Raw genomic sequence first — 25,872 nt, 5'->3', positions numbered from 1 at the left:
AAAACATAGAAAATGAATGTGCATGTAAAGATAATACAAATTCAGTACCATATGATTAAGGATTGGAGAAGTTGCTGATTACACTGACCCTGTACCCCCAATCAAGAAGAGCCGATATCAGATGTACAGGACAAGACTTCAGAATTGTACAGAAGGAACTTTAGAATCGTTGTCACTAGTCACAGATTTGCTTTGCAGACTATGCAATAAGGAGAATTTCTTTAGCTGTGTAGTGTAGATTAGTAGTGTAGATTTATTTCCCCCAGAGCTTCTGGTCACCCTGGACAGTATTAACAATAACCCTGTATGCCAAAAGGTGGCCATACATGGATCGACATGTGTCTGGGTCAGTAGGGACCAGGTACATTTTGATCCACGTATGGGCAGGCTGATTGAACAAAAGTTGATCAGTAGACCAGCCTGGTGGGTTTTTCCTCATTGATCAGTGCTGCCAGCTATAGCCTACTAGTAATGGGTCTACAAGCGCTTTTTCCATATATCCAAGGATCCCCCCTTATTTATACTTCACTCCTCCTCTTGACCAGAAGCAACAAAATCGAGCCTAATGTCGTACAATAAAACAAAGCTATGTCACTTCCGCTACGTCATTTACAGCCAGCTTGAACACGGTCTTGCGGGAAAATGAGGAAGGGGTTCTAAGAGTGCCACATTGATTAATGTAAGTGCATATGCTTTGTTTGTTGTTTTTATGCAATAAAAGCAGGACTACAATATTTCTGGGTGTCTCACTATCTTTCTATTGATGTTGGTTCACTTGGAGTGGAGAATGAGCTACCGCCTCCTTTCTAAACTAGCTGTTCCTCCCACACAGGAACACCCATAAATTGGGCTTCAGAATGCAATGGAGCTGCAGCCAGCCTTAACCACTTGTCCTCCAGAGGATTTACCCCCTTTCCTGACCAGGCCATTTTTTGTGTTACGGCGCTGCGTTATTTTAACGGAGAATTGCACGGTCATGCAACGCTGCACCCAAATGAGATTTACGTCCTTTTTTCCCATGAATTGAGCTTTCTTTCGGTGGTATTTGATGGCATGTGCGGTTTTTACTTTTGCGCTATAAAAAAAAAGAAGACCGACAATTTTGAGAAAAAATATATTTTGACTTTTTGTTACTAAACATGTCCAGTAAAAAAATTTTAAAAATCCAATTTCGTCATAAATTTAGGCACAAATTTATTCTGCTACATGTCTTTGCTAAAAAAAATCCCAATACGTGTAAATTAATTGGTTTATGTGAAAGTTATAGCATTTATAAATGGCAGTATATATACTGGGATTTTTTTTTTTACTAGTAATGCGATCAGCGACCTTAGCCGGACTGCAGTGGGCATTCTGACACTGGGGTGAACTGACTTGGTGTCACTGACACTGTACTCATGGCACTGGGCAGGAAGGGGTTAACATGTGGGGCAATCAAAGGGTTAACTGTGTGCTATTTTACTTGTGGTTGTGTGTGTGTGCTTCACTGTAAGTAAACTGCACAGCTGTGCAAAGCAGTGTGCAAGAGCTGACAAGGAGGAGAACTGTTTTGTTTACTAACAGTTCCCCCCCCCCATCGGAGATGCTTGCCAATAACCGGGCGCCAGCAAGTAATCATCATCCGGGACCCAGTGATTGACAGCCGCAGCCGTGTGATTTTGCGCACCCGTGCCACCCTGTAGTAGTATAGCTGCTATAGAGCGGACAGGAAGTGGTTAAAGCAGAACTACACACTACAAACCAAGAACGCTATATGATTCATTTTTACTATTCAAAGCAAACTCATCCATATTCTCCATGCTTTGTTTTGCTGAGAAATCATTTTGAAAAACACCGTTAGCATTTCTGACCATGGCCTTCTTGAGTAAGGGCAAATGATTCACGTAGCATTTACTTCCTGGAATCAAGCTGCCCTTAGCTCAGGCATGCACGCAGGAGGGTGTGCTTAGCTGAGAGAACCCCTCTTCCCCTCCTAAAGACTCCTGGGATGTGTGACATCATTTTGGCCTAGGCCAGAAACCAAGACGTAATAGAAGAAATGTAAAAAAAAAGTTTAAAACAGCAAAATATGATATACTTTCCTATCAATTTACTAATGCTAGCAGCATATGGATTAAAAATAGTCAGTGTTGATTGAGAGAGTAAAGTTCCGCTTTAACAGAAATAGAGAGGTGCTTTTACTATGCCATGAGGCCAATGATCGGAACTTTAGGGTCCTTTCACACGGGCATTCCATTTTTTTCATCAGCTCAGTTCACATCCGTTTTTCATCAGTTTACATCCGTTTTAATCAGCTTACATCTGTTTTTCATTCGTTCACAGCCGTTTTTCATCAGTTTACATCTGTTTTAATCCATTTACATCCGGTTTTCATCAGTTCACATCTGTTTTTTATCAGTTCACATCCGTTTTTCATCAGTTCACATCTGTTTGTCATCAGTTTACATCTGTTTTAATCCATTTACATCAGTTTTTCATCGGTTTACATCTGTTTTTCATCCGTTTTTTTATCAGTTTACATCTGTTTTTCATCCGTTTGTTTAATCAGTTTATATCCATTTTTTACATACTTTACCAATGCAAAAATAGACTGTATGTCCGTTTACATCTGATTTTGTCCGTTGACATCCATTTTTTGTTTGTTCTCTTTTTGTTTGAATGGAAGAAACATAGAGTTTTCTTCCATTCAAAAAAGCAGATGTTAACGGATCCGCTAGTCCATAGAAATAGATTGATGTCTGTTTTTTTCATCCGTAAATGGACAGATGAAAAATGGACATACAGAACGCCCGTGTGAAAGGGGCCTTACTCTCATGCCCCAGGGGACGAAGTACATGTACCACTTGATCCCCTGGGGCAGTAAAGATAAATATTTTGGTGACAGTACTTCTTTAAAAGTGTTAGCAATGGAACACACTCTTTTTGTTTTGTCTTGAGCACTACTATCATCTTTCACAATCACTTTCCGCATTTGGAGAATATCTTCTATGATCTCTTTGAAGTAAAGCTGAAGATGTTCTAGTTATACTAGAACTGTCATGTCACTCAGTATACCAGTCATCTTTGTTTCTGCCCCTTCAGCGATGGGTTAATAGGTGTCTATAGGTGTTGTGTACAATATGGCAGTCTGGTTCACATGCATGAGGCTTTGTTTCCATGGTGACTGTTTCTGGGAGGAAAAATTCTTCATCTGCAGTTTCCGTGGAAACTGTTCCCTACTGAGACAGGTGCCTTGGAGGGAAACGAGGTGAATGGCAATGAGAGAGTGGTTACACGTCTCGCCAGCAGCGCACGCAGGATTGGATGTCACTAAGGCAGCCCTGCCATTCTGCTAGGTGCAATCTCTGGGAGGCAGAGCACTTATCTGCAGAGCCCTGAATATGTAATACTGCCCCTGAATGAAAGGAAACTTTGTGTGCGCTCTTATTCTAGATACTCCAGAGCCACAGATCACTGCAGACCATTGCTGAGCTCCCCACAACCCAGTCTCCTATACAGTGAACATTGCTTTCCATTGCATACTGTCTAGCTACGGTAAATACATTTCCATTTCTTCTTGTGTGGATATTGAAGTGGAGCAGTTCTGATCCATGCTGCCCCTCTTCCCATGAGGCCTAGAATGGTCTGCATGGGACAGTTGTATGTGTGCATGTATCGTGTATTTATTTCAGCACTGCAGGGGGACAATCTATGACTTTGAGTCACATATATGTTTGTTGATATCATGTAGCTGTCAGATTGCTTTGTAGCATCAGTTGACCAGTGGTGATGATAACATTGTAGCAGTAGATCATATCATATGAAAATTGATTTGTTGCGAATGTTTGCAGAGCTAAATATATAATACTGCAAAGTGCATTGTTTTCCAGCTGTTCTGCCTACCGCGTATGACGCAGAAACCGGTTTACGGTCAGAGAACAATTTCATGCTTCATCTGCTCCATGTTTTGTGCAGTCGTATTGCATTTATTTGCTGTTTGTCATGCACTCAGGGATTTATTTAATGACTTTGTAAAAAGGCGATAGTGAGGCTGCCCATAGACAGACAGATGTCTGACTTAGAACGGAGCGGAGACATCTGCCTGTCTTTAAACCTGTTAGGGCTTGCCGCAATCTTCTGTCTGACCTGGCTGACAGGTAAATGATCAGTGATCACTTCATTCAATTTCTGCCTAGAAAAAAGAATCGGAGGGATTTCCCAACAAGCTGAATAAGGAGTATGCTATATGGCCAGAGGTGCTTGTTTTCACTGTCCTCACTTGAAAGTCACCAGGCAGTGCTTAGAAATAGAAAATGCAGCGCATAATGCATATATATATACATGAAAACACTGAATATGCCTTTACATGACTTAACAGTGACAGTGTTATGTAAAACAATAATCCACGAATCCACTGAATGTGCACTTACAAACCTTAAAAGTGATAGTGTAATATAAAACAATGATCCACAGTGCTTGTAAACGCTTACATGGCTGTATATGGACAGATATATTCACAATTATATCCACACTGCTTGTGACCACTTTTGTATAACATCAAACGTGATGGAAGTCCCATATAATCCATGATGACTTTATGTGACCAAGTGTATTCACACCGCTATATTCTATTGCAGCATTTATCAACCTTTTTTCGATCAAGGCACCCTTTAAAATTATGGACAGTCCCAAGGCACCCTTTAAAATTATGGACAATCCCGAGGCACCCTTTAAAATTATGGACAGTCCCGAGGCACCTTTTAAAATTATGGACAGTCCCTAGGCACCCTTTAAAATGATGGACAGTCCTGAGGCACCCTTTAAAATTATGGACAGTCTTGAGGCACCCCATTCTAAAATGGGGTGCCTCAAGACTGTCCATAATTTTAAAAGCGCACCCCTTTCTAAAATGTTAAAAACGATTCTAATAGGTTTATGTAACACAGCAACATCCACACATAGAGGTGATTTATTCTTCCAAAGCAAATACACTTTTGCACATTGGTACTGAGTAGTACTCCAGTGTCTCTCTTCTCCCTCAGTTTTTCTCCTTCACTGAGCTAATGTGACCCCAGCACTGATGGAGAGGGGCTGGCGAGGGTCAAACTAGGATGCTGTGCAGGTAGCTGACATCCTCCTTATCAACTGATGATGTCATTGGTTGTTAGGATGCTGGCGGCTAGAAGGTCTTAATGGTGCACAATGAAAACCTGTGGCTTTGTGTACCTAAAAGGCAGGCTTGTTCCACCTGCTGGCTTGTATACAAATGTTGGGCAATTTTTAGACATTTTGCCAAGGCACCCCTGAAGAAACCTCAAGGCGCCCCAGGGTGCATGGTCACCCTGGTTTAGAAAGGCTGTTCTAGTGTACAGTGCTTCTGTGACACCCCTTTGTGCTCCCAGACCTTCAAACACCTTAGCGTTTGACCCATAATGACAGGTCAAACTACACTTTTCCCTTTTAACTTGGGCAGGTATATGTAAAGTACAACTTCTTCCCACTCTTTGCCAACACCTTATAATGAATCCACTCCACTCCACAGTCATGTAGAGAAAAAACGCTGAATATAGTGTAGTATGTTCAACAAACCCAACCTTTATTATAAAAGAATGCACTCACATTAAAATGTGTCCTCCTGGAACACCGCAGTGTAAAACTCACTGACACAATGATCTCCAGTGTATTTGGTTGCTGTTATCCCACTTGCAAAATGGCGGCACATAGACTTCTGGTTTGCAACTTGATGTTATTGGCCCACCCTATGCGTTACGTCACAACACATGACTTCATCAGGAGTACAAGGCAATGCTTACACTGGTTAACATTGGGTCATACATAACCGGCTTGACCCAAAGCAGCTGGACAGATTGTAGTAGTTTAGTTAGATAATTATCATCTACTTGCTAAGGGATACGGCACACTCAACATTGTCCCTTGTACAGATTATGTAACAGCAGTAGTGTGCAGATATCATGTTATCAAAAATAATTATGGGAAAAAAGTAGTCCTCCCTGTCCTATACCCTTTATCTTTACTTATATACACTTTTCTTGGTCCAAGCTATTCTGCATCATAAAATATACCCTCACCAAGCATATTAACAGAGAGGTAAACAGGCTTATAGAATCTCTTCTTTTTTAGTTCCCACTGCTTAGTAACTAGCAATCTAATCAGAGTGGTGGGTACCTAATATCTCTCTCTCTCTAGCATTCTATAGAAATAGGCTGCAAAATTTCAGGAGCTCCAAACAATGATCTCTACCTGGAGACTGCAAATAATTGTTCAAAAGGACACATTCAAAGTGAATTTAGTATTATGTTCTGTAACATTGATCTGGACACTGGTCATTTTAGACAATTAGTGAATTGCTAGATGTCCACTTGCTGCATTGTGGTGACCAAGATTAATGTCTTGATGGCATTGGTATTATTTTATCCATCATCCATTTTATTTAACTGTCTGTGTGCTTCTGTATGTACTTAAGGTTGTTTATAAATGAGCCAATTACAAAGCTCAGTGCACCAAGGAGGATCACAGTAAGTGTGGCAGTATGGTCTACTGTACCTCGTCTGCGGTAATAATTTCCTGTAGGTACCCAGACTTTTTACCTGCAGCAAAGTCTCCTTAATGGGATGTTCAAGTGATAATGAACAATTTCAAGTCATAATGAACAATTTCAAGTCATAATGAAAAATTTTACTTTAATAATGAGAAAAACACTACCCAGTAATACAAAGTAATTCAAAATAATGGTAATAATATATAAAGGTCAAAAAACCATGGTCAAAGTGATAATCTCTGGTGGCTAAAAAAAGTTGCTCAACTCAGCTGTTTGCATCAATAAAGAAGAGCCTTAAAGGAAAAGTACAGCCAAAGCTCTTTTGGCTGTACTTCTCCTGTGGATCACAGGAGTGCAGTTCGTTCTGCACTCCTGGGACCCATTTTCTGCTGACAACAGGCTGAAGCCCACTGTCACCTGACATCTCTCGAGAAAGATCCTGACTTTAAAGTCCACCCCAGAGTTTGGAGTAGAACCTGGCTCAGCCTCTCAGCAATCTGCTAAGAGCTTGATCCAGCTGCTCCCTCCTACTCCAGCGCTCCAGTGAGTGGGGGGGGGGGGGAGTGAGAGGAGAAAGCGGTGACTGATAGAGCAGCTGTGAGAACTCAGCGATTAGCGGTCATGTGATAGCTGAGTTCTCACCCTTAGAGCCGGCGGATGTTGCATCCACATAGCTAAGTATAATTGGGGAAAAAAAACAAAAGTATTACTTTTCTTTTAAGCTGGCCAGACACTGTTTGAATTTAATTCGAAAAATCATGACAAATTGTTCATCAAAGGACTGGATCTTGCCATTATTGAGTCAACTAAAGCCCTTAAAATTTAATTTAAACTTGAGGCCTGAATGGTATTCCAGACAACTGAAACAGGTTTCTTTTGTGCCTAGAGCATGCAGCTCATGCTCGAATATTCAAATATAACAAAAGCTCAACTGAAAACTTCGAACAGAGGGGACAATTCATTAAGTGGTATCTTACAACATCTGAGCATGCGGTAAGATACCACACAGCTACTAAAAAAAGCTGAATATAAAAAGAATTGCAGGCACTGCCTTGCAACTACATTTTTTTTTAGAAAACCACGTGGGTTCCCCCCCATCCATACCAAGCCCTTCGGGTCTGGTATGGATTTTGAGGAGAACCCCACGCCAAAATTTTAAAAAAAATGAATTGACGTGGGCCCCCCCCCCAAATCCATACCAGACCCTTATCCAAGCATGCAGCCTGGCAGGTAAGGAAAGACAAGCACCCCCCTTCTGAACCATACCAGGCCACATGCCCTCAACATGGCGGGATGCTTTGGGGCAGGGGGGCTCCCCGCAAAGCACCTTGTCCCCATGTTAATGGGGACAAAGGTTTCTTCCCCAAAACCATGGCCGGTGGTTGTGGGGCAGGGTGTTTATTGGAGTCTGGAAGCCCTCAGATCCTGGCCCCCCCATATGAATGAGTATGGGGTGCATGGTACTGCTACTCATTCACAAAAAAAAGTGTAGTGAAAAAAAAAATAATAGTAGACAGTCTTCAAAAAATCCTTTATTCAAAAAAAAATGTAACCCGAAGTAGATCCAACATCAATCATGATGCCCGTTGCCACCACCAACTTGAAACAAGCAAAAAAAAAGCACTGTTCTCAACGCTGTCTGACAGGTGCACCAGGATGACAGTTCTTGGTTCTGTGGTCAGGTGTATTGCTTTGGCCAATCACAATGCACTCTCAGGGTGCAGTGCATTTTGGGGTGCGGTGGGCGAACAGCCCGCCGAACGCCCTTACCGTTCATGTGTTCACCAACAGGGCTGCTGTTAGATATCATGGGGCCCCGTAGAGCATACCTGACAGGGCCCCCCCCACACCGCCAGAGAAAATATCAAAATTATATTTATGGTAAAAATACACTAAAAACTTTATTAATGGACACAATCCCAACCACATCCCTGTTAAATCTAAATGATAAAACTGTACTGAGTTAATAAATAAAGCTGTGTGTGTAATTGAGATCTTGGGGCTCATTCACATGGGTGCTGTGGCCTGTACAGTGTGGTTTATTTATGTGGCTGGAGCCACTTGGAGCTGTTTGCAGGCAACCTACTGTATGTTACACTATGGAAACGCTGCAGGTACTAATTTGACATGCATCTGTGTGAATGTGGCATTTTTTTCCTCAGCCCATTCATTTCAGTGGACTACCTAACGTGGGAACATGCAAAAGTACTGCAAGCATATTATTTTAAAAGTATGTTGCACCTAACCACACAGTACTGTGGTACCATGCGTTTTGGTGGCTGTGAATGCATCTGTGTTTACGTGATGTGTGGAGGTGCAATTAAGTATTCATGTACCTGCGCACATCTGCAAAGGACGTTGCTTTGCTGTGCAGGAAAATGCATGCTCTTGCATGCGTTTCTGCACCACAAATGGTGTGAACAAGTCCTAGTTCACACTATATAAATGCAGTCTAGATGTGTTCCTGATGTGTTTTTCCATGCGCATTTCTTATGTGGTTTTAGTGTGTTCCGGTGCAATTTTTTATGCATTCCAGTTCATTTTTCCCCCTCTCTTTTTCTTCAATTTAATTAGGGACATGCGCATTTTTGATGCGTTCCGGTGTGTTTTTGATGCATTTTACTGTGTTACAGTACAGTTCTGTGCAAAAAAAAAATGCAGCTTGTGCTACTTTTTTTTGCAACTGGAATGCACTGGAACTGCAAGCACTGATGTGAACTATGACTTGACAACCATATAACCTACTTTCTGTGCGTTTTGATGCAGAAAAAAAGCAATTGAAAAGCATGTAGTGTGAACTGGCCCTCAAGGTTATTATAGGTAAGGGAACAGGATTGACCAGGAATTGTGAATTCAATCAGACTAGTGCTGAGATACAATTAGGAATCTTACAATAATGCTAGATCTGAGCTGTAGGTGATAGGAATTGGGACACATTAACTAGATCAGTAAATACATAGTTAAATAAAAGGAGTTTAGCAGTGATATATAGGTTTGCAGAGGGAACAGGTGATGACAGTGGGGGGGTTGTTCAAGTTGTATAAGGAGAGAGGTTTGTAGCAACAGAAAGGGATCAGTCTGGGGGAATGGAGAGAAACAAAGTTGCAGTAAAATGTAAACAGAAGGGAACTTGAAAGTGTGGCACAACTCTAACATCACAACACTGAGCCGCCGTGTGATAGAATGACAGGAGGCTAACAATGGAACTTAGCAGCTGCAGATGGGCTTGTCAGCTGCCCGAGCCCCCCTCTGCAGCTGATGGGGCCAGGCAACCTACAGGAGGGCCGGGGGTACCCCCTTATCAGTGGCCCTGTTCGCTGAACACGTGAGCGGCAGATGTTCTAGTGATCTAGTCGAACTAATGTTCGACTCCAACATCTAGCCCAACACTAATTACAATATGTATGATTTTTTTTTTCAAAACAAGAACTACATTCAGTTAGAGTTTAATTTGTTAAAAAAAAGTTTCCTTCCTGTTCCTTTTAATTTTTCTTGTCATTGCGGTCTAAATCAGTCGTTGTTTTGCCCCCACTAACAATTAGAAGATCAAACAAATGTTCTGAAAATGGAAAATGTTTAACAAAATTCTACTGGTCTATGGCCAGCTTCAGATTTCCAGAACTTGTATTGTAAGATTTTAAGTGATCAGTGAAGAGTTACAGTATACCCTCTGCCATATTTTTTCTTCTTTGTCCCCACAATTGTATACAAGGAGCACAGCTGACCTTCCCTGGATTGCTGTTTGTCATCCAGGCCTGCACCAGGCTCCCTACTGATTAAATCACCTTGTTGCTGGTAATCTTGATTCAGACATCTCTAAAAGCACATCTGGTGCCTTCCTGAAGTTTAGTTGTATTGGATAAGTAAAAACTCAGATTCAGGTGAGAAACAAGATACATTTATCACAAGCACGTGGTACAACAGACGCATATCAGGAACATGAAACACTGGGGTAACATATTCTAGCTGTATTTGGTGGGGTGCCAGGATGGATTCCTGTTTCAGAGTGTTAATATTTCCTTTGTATCCTGAAATCCAGTATTAGGTCAGCATGTATAGGTATATACAGAACAGGGGCGGACTGACCATTTGGAAACTCGGGCACTGCCCGAGGGCCCGGGGTCAGTAGGGGGCCCCATGAGATGCCCCTGGTACCATTTTCATAGGCTTTTTTGATTTTGGGCAAGGACACAGGGGCCCCATGATCCCCTATTGCCCGGGGGCCCCATGAGTTGTCAGTCCACCCCTGATACAGAATATATATAGTATTTGTCATTTTCGCAGTAAAAATAAGTTCTAATGATGTGTGCCCTATCTCTGTCTGCTGCGGCATTTATTACATAACTTTTATTCAAGCAGCAGTGCTGAGACTTTTAGTTCTGGCTGCAGTACACTGTGGGTCACTTGCTCAACACCTCCATTTATGAAAAGCCTAGCATTCTTTTCAATGAACAGAAGGTACACTGTGAGTGGAGAAGGTGGGGATGAACATCACTATCTCACCTCTTTCAATCACAGAACACCATGCATTCATTGAAAAGAATGCAAGGCTTTTTAAGAGCAAGAGGCCTACTGTGATCAATGTGATATATCCAGAACTACAAGTCTCAGCACCAGACAGGAGGCGTATTTACCACAAGGAAAACAAGGCATTTGACTAGGGCGGCATTTTTCAGGGGGGCAGCACCTCCCCCCGGAAGAAGGGATGGAAGAAGAGACATGTGCGCCATGGGAACCAGGTGGGATCCGGCTGCAGGCTGCTTGATGGTGTATGCAGAGCCTGACTCTCTTTCCTGGGCATTTCTGGAGCTGTGAAGATGAGTGTCTTTCTCTCTATCACCGGTGGGGGGGTAGTGGAAGGCTCTCCCGGGCAAGGGTGTTGTTGGTCAATGTCAGGCTTTGTCCATGGGAGGGGAAAGGGGGGGTGGTGTTGGCCCATGTCCGTGGGGGCAAACAATTTGCCTAGGGCAGCGCAAAACCTGAATACACCACTGGGCTGCTGTCTGATTAGAAGTAAGATATATAAGAATCCCTGCAGTAGCCAGGGACAGAGCAGACATTATTAGAGCAAACCTATTTTTACCCTGCAACTGTGTTATGTGTATTGTGCAAAAATCATTTTTGGCCATACTTCGGCTTTAGGTCTTCATCTGGGAAAGTTGGCATTGCCATCTGTTGGCATCTATAAAGTTATAATTTATTTAGGCATCATCACGGTCTATTTACTGTACATTATAGGAATGTAAATAGCAGTCCCAGACTTTAGGAATATTTACAGTTTGCACACTGTAAAATGTGGAAATTGCCTGTCTTGTTTTTCTAGTATAGGGAATGTGCAATGTAATTTGAGTGAGCACTTATTGTTAGTAATATTTTTAGTGTTTACCTAAAAATCTCTCTTATTTATTTCTCATTGTATTAATTGTAGACTATTATTGATCAGCAAATAGAAGAAGGGAAGATTAACCACTACATTGATTCACCTAACTGGGGGAATCAGACAAAATCTACCCTTGCAGTGGAGACCCCCCCCCCCCCGCTCCGCATTGCAAGGGTTAAATGATCATTCAGTCTAAGGATACAGAGATAAGGTGTAATACCTACCTCATTCCTGGTTCCAGCAGGCTTCCTCAATCTACACAACCAATCCAGCACTGCATTTTTTGTAAGGCACTGTCAGTTGCATGCTCGCCTCCTCTTTGTCAGTCGTTGATGTCATCCTGTACAGTGTAGGGCTTTTAATCCTGCATTGTACATGATGACAGCCTACAACCTGATGCTTCGGATAGAGGAGAACAGCCCTGGAGTTTGTCGCATTGAGGGATAGGCTAAATAATATCCCTGGAGCCAGGGCTAGATTTAGAGCTTCATAGGCCTAGTACTAAGGATTCTGGTGGGCCTTTTTATGGAAATAAATAAAATGAAAATGCAAAAAAAAGTTTTATTAAAAGAAAATTAAAAATTTAATTACCATTAAAGTGCCAATGTTCCTGATGATACCATACATGTGTGAAACCATTGATGTTTACATACAAGTGCTTGCCCTATATGATACTTTTTATTTGGGGTGTGTATGTAGGTGATGGGCATGCTTAACACATTTTAAAACTTAGCACATAATCCATATGTGATAGCATGGGCAGGTAACAGGTACTATTAACCCCCCCCCCCCCCCATGTCAACTCTGCCCTCCAATGTAGCTATTTAAACACAGATCGTCATGTATAAAGATCAGTGTTATATATAGGTAATTAGGTAATAGCACTCATAATAGTGAGTGCTATTACCTGTATATAACACTGATCTCTATACAGTGAGTGATATTGCTTATATATAACACTGATATCTATACACAGAGTGCTTTTACCTACAGTATATACAGTATAACACTGATATCTGTACACTTAGTGCTATTACCTATAGAGAGCACTGATATCCATACGCCAAATGCTATTACCTACTGTATATAAGACACTTATCTCCATACACTGAGTGCCATTCCCTATATATAACACCGATATCTGTACACTGAGTGCCATTCCCTATATATAACACCGATATCTGTACACTGAGTGCTATTCCATATCTATAACACCGATATCTGTACACTGAGTGCTATTCCCTATCTATAACACCGATATCTGTACACTGAGTGCTATTCCCTATCTATAACACCGATATCTGTACACTGAGTGCTATTCCCTATCTATAACACCGATATCTGTACACTGAGTGCTATTCCCTATATATAACACCGATATCTGTACACTGAATGCTATTCCCTATCTATAACACCGATATCTGTACACTGAATGCTATTCCCTATATATAACACCGATATCTGTACACTGAATGCTATTCCCTATATATAACACCGATATCTGTACACTGAGTGCTATTCCCTATATATAACACCGATATCTGTACACTGAATGCTATTCCCTATATATAACACCGATATCTGTACACTGAGTGCTAATCCCTATATATAACACCGATATCTGTACACTGAGTGCTATTCCCTATATATAACACCGATATCTGTACACTGGATGGCATAAAGATCACTTTTATCATATGTAGGGGATAGCACCTCATGCACGAGCAGTCATGGTCACACTCAGCTTGTCATGGTTCACTAAGGCTTTATACCACGCTTGATCAGTTAATGTTTGGGACATTAAAGCTTCCCAGTTAGTTAATGATGTCGTCCTTAGTTTAAATTTTGATTCTGTAATGAGGGAATAGAATAGATATATTCCTTTGCCTGGGTATTTGTTTTTACTCAGGAATTGAAACTCTTGGATAGGTACTGTAGTGAAGTGTGGAATATTTGTGTTCTTAAGGCAATGAGCAATTCTATAATAGTTAAAGCTTTCTTTTAAAGGAAGTGAGAATTTGTTTTGAAGGTAATGGAATGAGGCAAGATCATGGTTTATAAATAGGTCTGATAGAGATACAATACCTGCAGATTCCCATTTGGTGAGATTTATATGTGGTGTCAAAATATATAGCACCTTGAGGTGGGTAGACATCTTTACTAAGTTTGAGAAGGAGTGAGTTTTCATAGAGGACCATGCTTCCAGAGAGGCCTTGATGTTGCATATTTGTTTAAGCAACCCCTAGGGCATTGCAAACGTTTGCCCCCATACCTCAGAAATTAGACAGAAATTGTCAATGTGACAAAGAGTTACTTACACCACGTTCACTGTGATTGACTGAATCTAAGTGTTAAAAGGGACAATTCACAAAGCTGTATCTTACCGCATCCAAAATTGAGAAAAAAAAGTGGGGTCCCCCCCCCCCAATCCATACCAAGCCCTTCAGGATTGGTATGGATTTTGAAGGGAATCCCCACACCAAAATAAAAATAATGGTGTGGGGCCTCCCCAAAATCCACACCAAACCCTTGTCTGAGCATGCAGCCCAGCAGATCAGGAAAGGGGGGGGGGATGAGCAAGCACCCCCTTGCCTCCTGCACCAAAACAGGTTACATGACATGCCCTCAACATGGGGGGGGGGGGCTGTGACTAGAGAATAACATTTCATCATGCCTTGGCACCATAGTGCTCTATGTTTCATTTGTTAAAAAATTAGTCAGACCATTAGAAAATATTCTTCTATTAGTGCAGTTAAATCATTTAAAGTGGAACTGTACTAAAATGGAGCCCCTAGAAATCTTTTGATACACTAGTATGCCCTCTTCAAGTCATGTGAGGTATTTGCTCCCCCTTGTCGCTTTGTTGCTGCTGCTGCCATTTCCTCCTGGTCTTTTGTCTGTGAACCTTTTGAGTACAGTTCCTGACCACCATGTCCCATGTCATTTTGCCACTGATCAATAACTGAAACATATTAAAAAAAACTAACTGTAGTGCAATGTTGTATAACATTCTTGCATATAATACCTAAAAGGCCAGTGGAGCAGTGGTGGACTGACCATTTGGAAACTCGGGCACTGCCCGAGGGCCCGAGGTCAGTAGGGGGCCCCATGAAATGCCCCTGGTACCTTTTTCATAGGCTTTTTTGAGTTTGGGCAAGGACACAGGGGCCCCATGATCCCCTATTGCCCGGGGGCCCCATGAGTTGTCAGTCTGCCCATGCAGTGGAGTATAAAATGCATTTATCTATAGCAACTAATCAGGTATTAGTTTGCTGTATTCAGATCACTAAGTAAACAAGTCATATGATAAATAAGAAGGCAGGCATTGCTGATCTGCTTTGAAAAATGTTAATTGCCTGATTTTTATTGCTGACTCACTGACTGCCATAGGTTCTAAGTCGCTGGCCTAGAACAAATGTGCAGATCAGTGAAGTCAGAACTTCTTACAGCATATGCATACTTGTCTCAAATTGGCAGCTTCGATTATTGAAGCCCAAGGGTCAGCATGGTGACCAGATAACTAGCAATTTCAGAAGGAGAGGTCAGCACTGTCAGCCTCCAGGTTTCTTTCATGTAAGGTTTCCTTTAAAAAATACATTCTGTTTGCTTTCTATATTACTGTACTTTGCACATCATGATTGTCATTCATCACTCAGACTAAACAAATAAGGCTGAGCGAATTTGGCCTTGATTGAAGTTGCCTTTCAAATTTGAATTAACTATGGATGTTTGGATGCATTTGTTCCTAAAACATAATGGATGGGAACATGAATAATAAAACTGTAAATTAAAAATTGATTGCTGGCACTTAATGGACCCACAATGGTTCATTATACTCTAGAAGTACATACGACAAGTTACTGAATGATTTCAAAACATCGAAAATCCCCAATGCCTGGTACACACGAGTCGAATATCAGCCAGTATTGGCCGGCTCAACAGAAACTGGCCAACATTCAGCTCACCTGCCCAACACAAGCCAATGGCTGCGAGCACTGATCGGTGTGTTCTGGTGGGGGCAGTCCCCCTGTCAAAACACAATAGCTCAGTGGGGGGATCACTGTACAAATGCAGGCCATAGACGGGTTGTTTATTGGCCGAATTTTCGTCCACACGAAAAATCATCCGATATTCACGCTGTTAGTGGGGCAATACCGTCAGCCGTTTTTCGTGGATCTTCTCGTTTACTTTTATCGGTCATGCTGGAAAATCCATGAAAAACGGACGTTTTCTGTGGACATTGGTGACAGCATTGCTGTCAGCAACAACCGATTTTTCGTTTGTCGGCCGAATATTCGGCCGAAAATTACCCGTCTGTGGCCAGCCTAACAGAGACCTCCTCTTGAGCTCCTCGCTTTTTTTTTTTGTTCAGCCCACTGGGATGAATGAAAAAGAAAAACTCATAGTATGTACCAGGCATAAGAGATTGCAGGTTTTGATTTGTTGATACGAAATAAAGATTGAAATACTTATCTTCTTATCTAAAACCAGTCCTCAGATCTATTACATTTTACAGCCTATGTTGTCCATCTCTGGTCTAATACTACACATTGAGAAGCTGCATATCTGAGCACAGGGCAAGGCACATGGAATTACCCCACATTCAGAGCTGTGTGCTGTTGCTAATCGCATTCTTTGAAGAAGCAGCTTTCTGTAGCCTGCAGCTGGGAAGCTTTGATAGATACCCATCATTATTATTCTCCCTGATGTCATTACTAGCTGGCAGGAGGTGGTGAAGCACATTGCTGCACATCACATAATATGTGTGGAGCCTTAAGACAGAGCAGAGGTCACAGATAACAGAAGCAGTGGATGCAGGAGGGATGCAGGGTACAGCATAGAGAAAGTGAGCTGGAAGCACACACACTGCAGTCTTCCATTCACCGCCAAACAGCAACGACCAAATCTAAATCCACCTCTTGTCTCAGCAGCAGCCACTGGATCCCAATCCCTCCCAAATGTAAGTAAATCTTTGTCTAATCGCAGGATGCTGAACACAGCACAGCTCCGTCCATCCTTTACAGAAGAAAGAAGACTTACATCTTTACATTTGCATGCTGAATAATGAATGTGCAACACCGAACTGCTGTCAACTCTCTCCTTTGTTGACTAATCACATAGCAAAAAAAAAAAATGATAATTGATGTGTTTTATGCTAGGGAAGGGATGTAAAAATTTTAATCTATTTTATTGCAATTTTATACACTCATTACCCATGTCTTGCTTCCAAGGTGAATTTATCCAAGAGCATGACCTTGCTCCATTATCAGACTTATGTACCAAGGCCATGCAAAGTGCACTGATCTCCAAGATGCATATCTCACCAAGGCAATGAGATATTTGCACAGACAGAAAAATATTGGCATGTTGCTGGCACCCAGCACAATGTTCTCTTCAACTTAGCCACTTAGCCATTGAATAGTAGCAGTGCACACCTTGTCTCAAATCAGTTCCCTTTCTTTGGCAGAAAGAAGCACAACAGACATTAATTTCCAGAGAATTTTCAACACCTTATGTAGAATAAACAGCTTCCATTGTGCATCATTTCCCACAGTCTAGAATTTAAACCTTGTATTCAAGGTGTTACAAAGTTTTCATGGGATGGATAACTGTTTGCTATATGTTTACGTTGTTAAAGCTGTAGATGATGTATTTCCAAATATGTACTTTTCACATAAATTTAAGTATTTGAGAGCAGATCTTTCGACCATTATGACAACATATGTTTTCTTAAATTTAGCTAGTTTCCTTTAAATGATAGTACAACAGGAAGCCACAGCAAGGTGCCCCTTCCTTCTTGAATTATATCGTCTAGTTTTCTGAATGGACGTCTAAAATCATCTACCGCCAGTGAAAAGAACAGATTGGCAATTGCCAGCTAAATACTAGATTTATTTTGGCTTTCTAGAGTGATTTCAAATGTCATCTACTGGCAGCAAAAACACATTGGTTGTTTTCCAGATAAATTTATATTTATTTGGGGTTTTTAAAGGGTGCAAAAGGACACATTTTTTAATTTATAGTTCAGGACTTGATTTTATACTAGCATTTTAGACAGGGTTTCGATGTCATTTGCTTGCCAAGGAAAAGAACACACTAGTCCATTTCCAATTAACTACTTTATGTCACTGATCTTAGTCTCCGAAATAGAGCAATCATCCTGCAAGCAGGCAGATGATTAGACAAATGGTATTGGTTTTCATCATTCAACTATGATGATGACGATGATGATTTGTTATCCATACATTCAGAGACTTTTGGATTTATTTCCTTTAGTTGGCATTACACAGGCTGAGTGAGCATGCTTTATCCTCCCACTAGGAGGTGTGGGAATGCTATACATGTCAAATGTATTTCAGTATACCAGACAGAATGTCTTTTCCGCATGGTCATATGACATTGCAGAACATCAAAAGAAATGTTCTCCTTTATTTATTACAGGTACTTATATAGCACTGTCAATTTTACGCATTGCTTTACATATATATATATATATATATATATATATATATATATACAGTATATATATTGTACATTCACATCCGTCCCTAACCCTCAAGGGACGTACAATCTACAGTCCCTACTCATACATACACATACTAGGGTCAGTTTAGACAGGATCCAAGTAACGTACCAGTATGTCTTTGAAGTGTGGGAGGAAACCAGAGGAAACCCATGAAGGCACAGGGGGAACATGCAAACTCCAGGCAGGTGGTGCCGTGGTTGGGATTGCAACCGATGACCCCAGTACTGCCAAGCAGAAGTGCTAACCATTTAGCCACTGTGCTGTCCTTGAAAGATATCCCGTTCTACAAGTTTTTCAGAGACAATTATAACATTTTGGATATACCCTCACTTTCTGTGCCACAAGGACTAAAAGTGGGAGCAGATCAAGAGGGACACAGACAGTAATAAAGTCTTCACATTGGTCCAAAATCTACCTTTTTCACCAGGCAGGCCGCTGGCTGCAGGGCAGGCATTGTTCTGTTCCTGTGGAGCCGCTGAGCTGGGAAAAGGGTGGGGGGGGGGGGGCATGATCTGGACTGGCGACACATGAAGGAAATCCTCCTGTGATCATCTGGGCACTCTGATTGGATTTGGGCACTGGCACTGTCTGCAATCATTACAGTGCCCATATCAGGAGTGCTTGCTTACAGTGCCCAGATAATGATCAGGTATTAGAGTGGACCATTAGACTGTAAAGCATCACTCAGACTCCTTTGGGGGGCACTGACTTGTTCTGGGCCCTCTAAGGGGCACTGTCCTGCTCTGGGCACTCTAAGGGGGCACTGTCCTGCTCTGGGCACTCAAAGGGGGAACTCCTGCTCTGGGCATTCTATGGGATCAATCACCTGCTCTGGTCACTCTGAGGGGTCACAGTCTCTTGCTCTGGGCACTCTAAGGGGGAACTCCTGCTCTGAACACTCTAAGGGGTCACTCCTGCTCTGGGCACTCTGAGGGAGCATGCCTGATCTGAGCACTCATAGGGGGAAGCAGGATCTATATGAGCACTGTGATCTAAGGGGTCACTCTTGCTCTGGGCACTTTAAAGAGGCACTCCTACTCTGGGTGCTCTAAGGGGGCACTGCTGCTCTGGGCACTCTATTGGAGCACTCCTGCTCTGGGCACTCTAAGGGAGTACTCCTTCTCTGAGCACTTTAGGGGTTACTCCTAATCTGGGAACTCTAAGTGGTCACTCCTAACTTGAGCACTCTAAGTCACTCCTGCTTTGGGCCCTCTAAGGGGGTATGCCTATTCTAGGTACTCTAAAGGAGCACTCCTGTTCTGGGTGCTTTAAGGGGGCACTCCTGCTCTGGGCAGTCTAAGGGGGCACTCCTGATCTTGGCACTCTAAGGGGTCACTCCTGCTCTGGAGATTTTAAGGGGGCAATCCTGATCTTGGCACTCTAAGGGATCAATCCTGATATGGGCACTTTAAAGGCCACTCTCAATTGGAGCAGTCTAAAGGCTCACTCCTGACCTGCACTGTATACTGCTCCCTGCCCCCCTAACTGTATGCTGCTCACTATCCTCCCCCTATATGCTGCTCACTGATCCCCACTATATGCTGCTCACTGCTCTCCTACCCCCACTGTATGCATTATACAGGGGGCACACTGACTATCATTGTACAGGGGGCACACTTACCACCATTGTACAGAGGGCACACTGGCAAAGTATTGTTGTACTCAGTCCTAATCTCCACACATTATACACTACATAGTGCTGACCTCTTCACTCTAGTTCTGGTAGTTTATAATGCATATTTCTAGGGGGTTATTACTGTGCTGTGCTGTGGTTCATTATTGTGCCATGCTGGGATTTAATTGTGCCATGCTAAGGGGCTTATTATTATGCAATATTGGAGGTTTATTATTGTGCCATACTTGTGGTTCATTATTGTGACATGCTCGCAGTTCATTATTGTGAGATGCTCGCAGTTCATTATTGTGACATGCTTACAGTTCATTATTGTGCCATGCTGGGATTTAATTTTCGTACCATGCTAAGGGAATAATTATCGTGCAATATTGGAGGTTTATTATCGTGCCATGCTTGTGGTTCATTATTGTTCCTTGCTTGCGGTCCCTATTGTGCCATGCTTGCGGCCCATGATCGTGCTGTGCTGGGAGTTTATTTTTGTTCTTTGCCAGGGGTTAGTTATTATGCTGTGCTGGGTGTTATGGCTCGCCCTTACATATATCATTGCCGGCCCTTATACTTGCTGTGGAAATCCTTGCTGGTCCTGTTTGGGCTTCTTTTACTCCAACAATCAATTTTGTGTGCCCCAAGGCACTATTTTGTTTATATAAAGGGGATAGACTGTGAAGAAAGGGAGAATGTCACCAGCACACCGAGGACCACCAATATGGGTCCAAACATTTTAATAAACGATCACATAGTTACAGCAAGGCAACATTTTAGAGTCTCGCAGGACCCCTTCATCAGGCATGTGACGTCACATGCCTGATGAAGGGGTCCTGTGAGACTCCGAAACATTGCCTTGCTGTAACTATGTGATCATTTATTAAAACTTTTGGACCCATATTGGTGATCCTTGGTGTGCTGGTGACATTCTCCCTTGCTTATTCTGTTCGGTTCCAGCTGACGGTCGCTGCAGCACCCACTTATACACACAGCCATTTTTAATGAAGGAACATGTGTGTTTGGATTGTACAATTGCATTCTAGACGGTGAAGAAACACCCACTTTTCAGCCACTCCCACTTTTGATCACATCCAGTTTTGGCCACACCCACAAGAGCATGGCGCCTCATTAGCTCCCCCACTTATTCTCCCAGCACACGCACAGCACCCCCCAAAAAATTGTCTGGAGCTTCCACTGAGACCTGGTTTGTGTGGGCACGGCAGCCCATTCATTTGAAAGACATTTTTCTAGATATTTAAAGCTGCCCAGGCTTTTTTCATGTACAGAAAGGTGTTTGTCAAACTTCACTGCATTAGCATATTGAATGTAGTTGGTTTATTTCTGTTATTGTACTGTTGGATAATTTGATATTGGCTTCAAGTGACCCATGCCATTGCTCTTGCTTTCCTAACAGTACCTGTGTGTAATGGCTACTGTAAGCTTTTTATTGCTCCTTTTCCTATGCCACAGCTCTCCAGGAATCCCTAAATAACAGCTGTAAAAATCCGGGTAAAAAGTGACTTTATCGTCACAAGTCTGACTTCCAGACTGTATTTATTCAGACCTTTATACAGAGGCATCATCTCTCCATTCCCAGTTGGCTGCAAATTAATATTTATTTCTACTTGTTGAGATTCAATTATAGAAAAAAAATAATTTCAGCCAATGGGGCAAGGAGGGATAGAAGAAGTGCGCAACTATGGGATTTCTTCAGAGCTGTGACAGGAGAGTGGGAATATTAACTTCCTGGTGCCGACAATATGCAACTATGGGGCCTCTCAGCGGCTTGGCCTTGATGCTGAGTGGCATCATATTTGCGTACCCAGTGTAAACAAATATGTGCTGAGAGTGTGCGCCCTTTGCTCTTCCGACACATTTATCAGCGCCTCACAAAAAGGTAGTAGCAATTGGAGCTTTCCTATCATGTGACCGCTGTGACAGCCAATCACATTGGTCACATAACTCTAAACCCCACCCCGCCTCTCAGTGTCACAAACTCCTCAAAGGGCCAGGAGGCGCCGGTGCCAAGGGGTTAACCAGCTTACAACAGACAAAAAAGCACAAGCACTGTTAGATGGCATAGCAAGAGGAATGGCATTGGTCACTTTGAAGTGTATATCATTTTGCCTGTATGACAACTTTGATATAATATGCCAAGTGAAATGACAGACTTTAGAAATGATATTTATTATCAAATGTCTTCAACCCATAAAATATCCTTTGTGCACAGTGAATAAATTTCATATATAATTCTATGGGTATAGCATGCTATAGTTGTCTATGGTTGACTGTTAAATGTTTACATTGAGGTGTTCAAATGTGTCTACAATCCATCATTGCAGCAAGTAATACCTTAACATATCTCACTGGGCACAATACATACTTTAATATAAGTTACAGTGCCTTGAAAAAGTATTCATACCTCTTGAAAGTTTCCACATTTTGTCATGTTACAACCAAAAATGTAAATGTATTTTATTGGGATTTTATGTGGTAGACCAACACAAAGTGGCACATAATTGTGAAGTGGAAAGAAAATGATAATTGGCTTTCACAACTTTTTTTACAAATAAATATCTGAAAAGTGTGGTGTGCATTTGTATTCAGCCCCCCCTGTGTCAATACTTTGTAGAACCACCTATCCCTGCAATTACAGATGCAAGTCTTTTTGGGGATGTCTCTGCCAGCTATGCACTTCGAGAAAGTGAAATTTTTGCCCATTCTTATTTGCAAAATAGCTCAAGCTCTGTCAGATTGGATGGAGAGCATTTGTGAACAGCAATTTTCAAGTCTTGCCACAGATTCTCAATTGGATTTAGGTCTGGACTTTGACTTGGCCATTCAAACACATGAATATGCTTTGATGTAAACCATTCCATTGTAGATCTGGCTGTATGTTTAGGGTTGTTGTCCTGCTGGAAAGGTGAACCTCCACCCCAGATTCAAGTCTTTTGCAGACTCTAACAGGTTTTCATCTAAGATTACCCTGTATATCGCCCATCCATATTCCCATCAACTCTGACCAGCTTCCATGTCCCTGCTGAAAAAAAGCATCCCCACAACATGATGCTGCCACCACCATGTTTCACGGTGGGGATGATGTGTTCAGGGTGATGTGCAGTGTTAGTTTTCGGCTACATATAGCGTTTTGCTTTTAGGCCAAAACATTAAATTATGGTCTCATCTGACCAGAGCACCTTCTTCCACATGTTTGCTGTGTCCCCTACATGGCCTCTCACAAACTGCAAATGGGACTTCTTATGGCTTTCTTTCAACAATGGCTTTCTTCTTTCCACTCTTCCATAAAGGCCAGATCTGTGGAGTGCACAACTAATAGTTTTACTGTGGACAGATTCTCCCACTTGAGCTGGGGATCTGTGTAGCTCCTCTACAGTTATCATAGGCCTTTTGGCTGCTTCTCTGATTAATGCTCTCCTTGCCCGGCCTGTCAGTTTAGGTGGACGGCCATGTCTTGGTAGGTTTGCAGTTGTGCCATTCTCCTTCAATTTTCAGATGATGGATTGAACAGAGCTCCATGAGATGTTCAAATCTTGGGATTTTTTTTTTATAACCTGACCCTGCTTTAAACTTCTTCACAACATTATCCCAGACCTGTTTGGTGTGTTCCTTGGCCTTTATGATGCTTTTTGTTCACTAATGTTCTCTAACAAACCTCTGAGGCTTCACAAAACAGCTGTATTTACACTGAGATTAAATTACACACAGGTGGACTCTATTTACTAATTAGGTGACTTTTGAAGACAGTTGGATCCACTAGTTGTTAGTTAGGGGTATCAGAGTAAAGGGAGCTGAATACAAATGCACGCCACACTTTTCAGATATTTATTTGTAAGAAATTTTGAAAAACATTTATCATTTACCTTCCAATTTACAATTATGTGCCACTTTGTGTTGGTCTTTCACATAAAATTCCAGTAAAATACATTTACGTTTTTGGTTGTAACATGACAAAATTTGGAACATTTCAAGGGGTATAAATACTTTTTCAAAGCACTGTATAAGGCATATGATTAGGGAAAGTATTGTATTTCACAGTGCTGCTTTAAGATATTGCTATTAGGTGGGTACCAGCAAGTTCAGTCACCTACTAGCTTGTTATATTTCTGTAGGGCTCTGTTATTGCAATTTCTGCATCAGAGTTTGCAGGTCCACTCACCTGCCCTGTCCATTATGAAGACCCTTTCTTTCACTGCTGCATTATAAACAATGGAAATGGTTGGCTTTGCCAAAGCATCTTCATTCAGCAATTTGCCAAAGCATCTTCATTCAGCAATTTCTAAATTGTTTAAGAAGGCAGGATGGGAACTCCGTTAGGGAGAATCAGTAAATGATTTAGCCTATCAGCATTTGCAAAACTGAATTATCTGCTTTGGGTTTATTCACCTTTATGCCTTTTGAATTCTAAATGAGGAAATTATTTTTTCATGCCTGTGAAATTTAATAGAGCCTTTGAAACTGCCAAGGCTGTGATAGCATGGAAGGTACTAATCAATCAAGAATTGCAATAAAATACCATGTCATCTTGACAGTCAAGTAAAACAAACAAATCAATAAAAAGTACTTACAGCTCCACACATTGCAAGCTTTCAGGTTTTCCTTTGGTGGAAATATATTTATCTACACTGTCTAAAATACTGTTTGCATTTGATTTAGAAGCAGGGGGCGGACTGACCATTGGGGCACTTGGGCACTGTCCGAGGACCTGGGGTCAGTAGGGGGCCCCATGAAATGTCCCTGGTACCTTTCATAGGCTTTTTTGGGTGTGGTTTGAGTGTGGGCGAGGACACATACTAGCATACTAGCATTGTCTAGTTGGGCTCCTCAGTCCATATATTCCATTGGTACCAATGTTTTTGCATTGCAATTTTGATGCATAGTTCTTAATGCTCATAATATTTGTGTACATCCCCTACATGGTGGTGTTTCCTGTGTGCCTATGCTGCATATACATAAGACCTTGTGTCTTTACAGCACAATCATATTTATGGCCGGTCATGACGTCTTTCTTTTATAATTTTTTGTTTTAGGTCTATTCCTTTGGTATTGTCTCATCTTGTGGTGATGGCTAACTGGGGTATTTACCTAAATGTCTAAATATATGCAAAATTTGCAATAAAGCATAATTTATTGATACATTTTTGGGTATCGCTTTCTGTCTATAATGTAACCGCTTTTTCTTGTGAATTTCTTTTCACATCCCCCCTTTTTTGCCCCATGATTTCCTATTGTCCGGGGCACCATGAGTTGTCAGTCCACCCCTGTTTAGAGGGTATATCCTAACAATACTTCGAAGGACCACTATCATCAAAAATATTACATATAGCTGTATTTGGCCAGTATTATTCTGTAAATGAATTATTTCACATGGCTTTATTTTTATTTTACTCAAGACTTATATTCGGAATGTGCTGCAAGTGTATCTGAAGCTGAAACAAGCTGTAACACTTCTAGGGGTACTTATTATAATCACCTTTGGTGGCGGTTTTATACTTGGTTCCAATCTCTCTCACTGTCACTTTTGATGGATGGTTTGGCCAACATGTAAACACTATTTCATTCATTTTTAGTATTCAAAGCAAACTCATCCATTCATCCATGTCTCTTTGCTTTATTGCTGGCTACTTTGAGTAAGGGCAGATGATTAATGAGGCATTTAAGCATCACCGTTGAGACCCTAAAATGCTGGATGCTGGCAGTGATCAGGGCACTGGTATGGTGTAGGGCAGTGATTAGGGCACTGGTATGGTGTACGGCGATGATCAGGGTGCTGGTATGTTGTATGGTGG

At 41.7% G+C, this 25,872-nt stretch overlaps 1 protein-coding gene across 2 annotated transcripts in view; it reads left to right on the top strand.

Moving 5' to 3' along the window:
- Positions 1-3,384: 3,384 nt before the first annotated feature.
- Positions 3,385-25,872, top strand: part of TRIM2 (tripartite motif containing 2) — a 185,303-nt gene continuing 162,815 nt past the window's right edge. Inside the window, exon 1 of one of the 2 annotated variants that reach the window (XM_089670443.1) lies at positions 3,385-3,534. The gene's annotated coding sequence lies outside the window, so the exon portion shown is untranslated. Of the gene's footprint in view, positions 3,535-16,643; positions 16,879-25,872 lie in introns of those variants that run through there. The other variant, XM_089670445.1, reaches the window with a different exon arrangement.

The sequence above is a fragment of the Staurois parvus genome, unplaced genomic scaffold (genome assembly GCF_062004578.1).
Source record: "Staurois parvus isolate SC_StPar_1 unplaced genomic scaffold, SC_StPar_1.0 ptg000090l, whole genome shotgun sequence".
In the NCBI taxonomy this organism is placed as follows: domain Eukaryota; kingdom Metazoa; phylum Chordata; class Amphibia; order Anura; family Ranidae; genus Staurois; species Staurois parvus.
The sequence above is the reverse complement of the archived record's forward strand: the minus strand, read 5'-3'. Positions and strand labels throughout refer to the sequence as shown.